Below are 6000 nucleotides of genomic sequence, written 5' to 3'. Positions count from 1 at the left end.
CATTATCATCTCATTGTCTAATGAGTCATTTTACACCTTGTTCATGCTTCAGTTGCGCGTAGGTAAGGTCATTTCCCTCTCCTAGGGTTTTGAAGGCAATTTCTCTTGGACGGTGAAATCATCGGCAAAACTTGTTTCCTGATGTTCATACACCTTCCCCTATCCTTAAAGTACCTTACCAAATGCTTCCCATCACTAAGATTCCCCAAATTCTTGATTTTCGCACAAACCCTAGTTTCTAGCTACAACCTGGCAATTTTCTAGGTTGCGCCTGTGTTTTGCCCTTTTGGACCCCTTCCCCTCACTCGATCTCTGCGATTCCACTTTCCCCTGCTTCCTAACATCCCTCCCTACTTCCAAAAATTTCCCCAAGGATTTAGAAGCCTCTTATCCCCTTCATTTCGCTTCATTTCGACAAAATTCCTTGTTTCACACATCGGGATAAGTTTCACTCAAAAGATGTTTCAGAGCAATAAAAGATAAATTTTGGAAAACTGAGAGAGGTTTTTGTCCACAACATGCCAAAGAAGAAAAACCTCCTTCACTTTTTACACAGGTGTCATGGTTTTAGAGAAATGTCAAAAATACAATCGCTAGATCCAAGGAGGTTGAGCAAAGCACTAAAACAGAGAAAAAGACCCGATCCACTCCAAATTTTGCCCAAAGCCTCATTGAATGAGCGTGGTACTTGATTGGGGACTCCCAGCCCAAATTTCAAGAAATTTGGAGAAAATTTTGTCAATTGTGATTTTTTTGTGCCACACACAGGTTTTTGCTCTCAACGTGTAGCGCACCGCGCGCTACCCTGAAGATGGGCAACTCCATTTCATGAAAACTAAGAATTTTTGGATTTTTCATGCAAAAATACACTTTCTCAGCAATTTCCAAGAGATTCCATCAAGTTTTGAGCTTCCAGAAGGTCAAAAAACAAGCAAAAAATGACTTTCTGCCACCTTTTTGACACACAGGAAGCAGTCTTGGGAGATTGCCATTTTGCAGGGGAAAATGGTCACCAAATTCAGAAATTCCACTTGGGTTGGAAAGTAGACATCCAGACCTTTCCAACAAGCCCACTTATGCCTCATCGTGACTCCGGGAAATGCCTCAAAATCAGGGCCAAAGGCGCGCTATGTGTTGAGATTCAGGGCGCTACGCATCAGGCTATTTTCACAGAAATGCACCTACAGCTCAGGAAAACGCAGTTTTGACTAGGTTTGACTTTTTGGAGTGGATTTTGATCCTCCTTGATGTAAATGATGTAATTTTATGATACTTTGACACTTATTTATCTCTTCTATAAGATTCATTCATGAAATAGGCAAAAATTTAATGAATGAATTGGTTTCCTAGCTTATAGAGGCAAGTTGTTTTGACTGCCTAGATTTTAGTGCTCAGTTTGGAATTGGTTGAAAGAGCTCCTAGGATAGTGAGCTAGACCCCTAGAGGCAAGGAAAGATGTTATATTGCCTATATTATGTACTTTCTTGGTCATTTTCATGGTTGGACTCTTGAGGGAGAAAGCTTCTATTGTATTACTCATCGTATCTCGTACCAGGGTTTTGCAGTCCTTTTTGGGATTCCTGTGGTTACATGTATTGATGGTGCGTTTCTCTTTGTACTTGTAAGTTTGTTATGTGAATCACCTTCTTACTTTTCCTTCTGAAAATTAGGCAAATGAAGTGTTAAAGTAGAATTCATGATTTCCATGCTCTGCTTTTAAGTTTGCTTAATATCAATGTTTTCATCTGTTTAAGGGGAATTCAAGGTGATTGCTTGCTCTCCTTAGCTCCTCACCAGTCATTCTCATCCATCCAACTCTTTCAAAGGCATCAATATAGTCTCCTATCTTGCCCCAAAGAGCCCCCTGCGAAAACTGTGTCCAATCCCCGCACCCAAAATTTCCTTTCCCCGATTTTCCACCAAAATCCTAAAAATCTCAAATCAAACCTTTTATCAGTTTACTAGCCTAAAATCAGTGTTCTATATTGGTTATCTCCGCCCTTTGAATATCTTTGCCGAGATATACCGGAGAGAGCCCTCTCCTGCCCCGTAGGGCTAGCTACGAGGCTAAGTGGTTTGATGTTGCCTTGGAGTTTGCCTTTCTCAGCCTGAGGTGAAATTTCAAGCGCTAACATACTGTCGACCATACTGGGGAAGAACAAATGGTTTGCTGGTTGATGTCATTTGTTTTATAAGCTACGGACGGAGCCTGAAGTTATGCCAGGTAGCCTTCGAAACGCTTTTGCTTTGCATTAGCGGAAGTAGATAAACGTTGCTTCAGTCAATCTCCGGTCTAGCTTGTAAACGTGACATCTAACTTGTTAATTACTCCAGTACATCTATCAAGTTCAGATCTGATTGTTGATGGTGGACAACGATCAGACACTGACAAGGCTGAAATCATTCACTAGCGACTCCTCACTGAAAACTCCAGAGATCTATGCTTCATGGTGACTTCACTGCAGGAAGATTAGTAGCTTTGAGCTTTTCAAGATGGATCGGATTGCAAGAAGATACGCTCCCCTGAGCCGAGATCACATCCCTGGTTTTCCAAATAAAATTCCGAAGGTAGATTGGTCAAGGAATTTGCCTACATTTAATGATGATGGTAAGAAGGATGTTGCTTTACATCTAGTTAGATTTCATATGCATATTCGCAAGTTGAAGGTGGTTTTTCCTGAAGATTGATTGATGAAGATATTCCTGGCCACTCTGGAAGGTGCAGCTCAATCCTGGTATGAAAATTTGTCGCAGGCTTGTATTTACTGTTCAAAGTATTTTCATGCCTTGTTTATTGAAAGATATCAAGCATCTTATCCATCATTAAATTTAGTTCATGACTGTTGCAAACATGCTTCAACTTTTATTGAAAGCCTTGAGAAATATTATGAAGATGATAATTTTATGGATGTTGAGATCATGGAGGCTCTGTATGAGAATCCATTTCAGCAACATGAAGAGAACCTAATGGATACCCATCAAGATGATCAGGACATTTTGCAGCAGAATCAAGATCAGCAGGTTGAAGATAATATGGCTGAAAATGATGAAAGGGAGAATGACATTTCAGATCTGCCCACAGAAGACAACAGCATGCAAGTAAGTCCAGTGTTGATTGTAGATTGTGATAATGTCCAGTTAGCTACTCCAGGTTCTGTTGAAACCATTTGGAATGCAGAAGACACAGTAATTCATACTGTTAGTCCATCATTAGAAAACAACATTCATGAAGAAGCAATCCAGTCAGTTCATGAACAACAAGGTGAGATCTTTGTGCAAGTAAGTGATGAATCCCCTTTCAATAACTCAGTAATAAATGATAGTTTGAATGCCCTGTCATATGAAGATAATTACTGTTTAAGTAGAAGAAAACAAAAAGTCTTATCTCCCTTGTCTGAAGATGAGATAGATCAACTCTTGAAAGGTCATGCTATAGCCCAAGCTAAAGCAGATCGGCAGTGTGCACATGGTCAAGAAGGTGATGGTGGAACTTCTTCCTCTTTTGAAAATGATGACAGTTTTGTAATTAGCTTTATAGATCAGCAAACAGATAATATTTTCTTTCACAAAGATGATAAGGTTGTCATGTTTGATAATCTCGAAGATTGTTTTTTGTTTAAGAATGACCTACAACACATTCACACCACAGAAGATCAAAACATTGACGATTTCCATTCAGATTCCTCTTCATATGTTTCATGTGCTGAAATGTTTTTCCAAGAAGAGATCTGCTCATCCATTTGTTCAGAGTTGTTTGAATCCTATGAGCATACTTTTACCGAAGCACATGATAAAGGCAGATCAGAATTTGAAACAAAGGGTACCTTTTTCTTTCAGCAGGAGGTGGCAATGTCAAGTCTTCATGTTTTCCAGGATCCAATGGCAGTTTTGTTACAGTCAGCAGTGAAGGTGATTATTGCAGTATTCAGTGATGAAGGAGATCATGGTCAGCTATGTTTTTGGATGCCCAGTTACCAGTATCTATTGTTGATCATGAGATCTGATTGGGAGAATCAGTCAAGAAGGCATCTACTTGATTGGTTACATTGGCATTATGATATAGCTTGATGGTATGTTGTCTTGTAACCTAGGCGGTTATGTACTGCCATCAAGTTTTAAGTTTTAAGTTTAGCTCTTGAGTTAATTTGTTAGAATCAAGTCTTTTCCATCATTTCAAGTTGTCATCAAGTCGGTTTGAGTCAAGTTTCAGTTAAGTTTCAGTCAGTTTTTAGTCAAGTTTCATTCAATAAATGTGTCAAAGGTTTTGTGTTATCCGTTCAAAATAATGACTCCATCGCCCAATGGATGAAGGCACTGTCTAGCTCTTACAGAGATCTGCAGTTCTTGGCACCTCCAAGGAGCTACCATCCCCATTGGAGCCAATGTTAGTGTCAGTCTTTCCAACCTTCCTCCAGTGATCAAATATGCTCTTACAAAGTGGTCTCAGAGTGTGAAGGCCAAATTTTGTCATTTCAAAGAGTTTTCAAGCAAAATTTGGTCACTAGGCATTAGGTCTAGGGTTTGCTTTCACTCTTTTCAAAGTTTACCAAATGAAAATCTATGTCACTATTCATCTGAGTCTATCATCATTCATAGGGTTTTCATTATCATCTCAGTGTCTAATGAGTCATTTTACACCTTGTTCATGCTTCAGTTGCGCGTAGGTAAGGTCATTTCCCTCTCCTAGGGTTTTGAAGGCAATTTCTCTTGGACGGTGAAATCATCGGCAAAACTTGTTTCCTGATGTTCATACACCTTTCCCTATCCTTAAAGTACCTTACCAAATGATTCCCATCACTGATATTCCCCAAATTCCTCATTTTCGCACAAACCCTAGTTTCTAGCTACAACGTGGCAATTTTCTAGGTTGCGCCTGTGTTTTGCCCTTTTGGACCCCTTCCCCTCACTCAATATCTGCGATTCCACTTTCCCCTGCTTCCTAACATCCCTCCCTACTTCCAAAAATTTCCCCAAGAATTTAGAAACCTCTTATCCCCTTCATTTCGCTTCATTTCGACAAAATTCCTTGTTTCACACATCGGGATAAGTTCCACTCAGAAGATGTTTCAGAGCAATCAAAGATGAATTTTGGAAAACTGAGAGAGGTTTTTGTCCAAAACATTCCAAGGAAGAAAAACCTCCTTCACTTTTTACACAGGTGTCATGTTTTTAGAGAAATGCAAAAATACAATCGCTAGATCCAAGGAGGTTGAGCAAAGCACTAAAACGGAGAAAAAGACCCGATCCACTCCAAATTTTGGCCAAAGCCTCTTTGACTGACCGTGGTACTTGATTGGGGACTCCCAGCCCAAATTTCAAGAAATTTGGAAAAAATTTTGTCAATTGTGAATTTTTTGTGCCACACACAGGTTTTTGCTCTCAACGTGTAGCGCGCCGCGCGCTACCCTGAAGATGGGCAACTCCATTTCATGAAAACTTAGCATTTTTCTTTTTTTCACGCAAAAATACACTTTCTCAGCAATTTCCAAGAGATTCCATCAAGTTTTGAGCCTCCAGAAGGTCAAAAAACAAGCAAAAAATGACTTTCTGCCACCTTTTTGACACACAGGAAGTAGTCTTGGGAGATTGCAATTTTGGAGGGGCATCTGGTCACCAAATTCCAAAATTCCACTTGGGTTGGAAAGTAGACATCCAGACCGTTCCAACAAGACCACTTTTGCCTCATTGGGACTCTGGGAAGTGCCTCAAAATCAGGGCCAAAGGCGCGCTATGCGTTGAGATTCAGGGCGCTACGCATCAGGCTATTTTCACAGAAATGCACTTACAGCTAACAAAACACAGTTTTGACTAGGTTTGACTTTTTGGAGTGGATTTTGATCCTCCTTGATGTAAATGATGTAATTTTATGATACTTTGACACTTATTTATCTCTTCTAGAATATTCATTCATGAAATAGGCAAAAATTTAATGAATGAATTGGTTTCCTATCTTATAGAGGCAAGTTGTTTTGACTGCCTAGATTTTAGTGCTCAGTTTGG

This window comes from Pinus tabuliformis, chromosome 2_2 (genome assembly GCF_031772625.1).
Source record: "Pinus tabuliformis cultivar Carrire ecotype Pingquan chromosome 2_2, CPIR1, whole genome shotgun sequence".
In the NCBI taxonomy this organism is placed as follows: Eukaryota; Viridiplantae; Streptophyta; class Pinopsida; order Pinales; family Pinaceae; genus Pinus; species Pinus tabuliformis.
Note: the sequence above shows the minus strand (reverse complement) of the source record.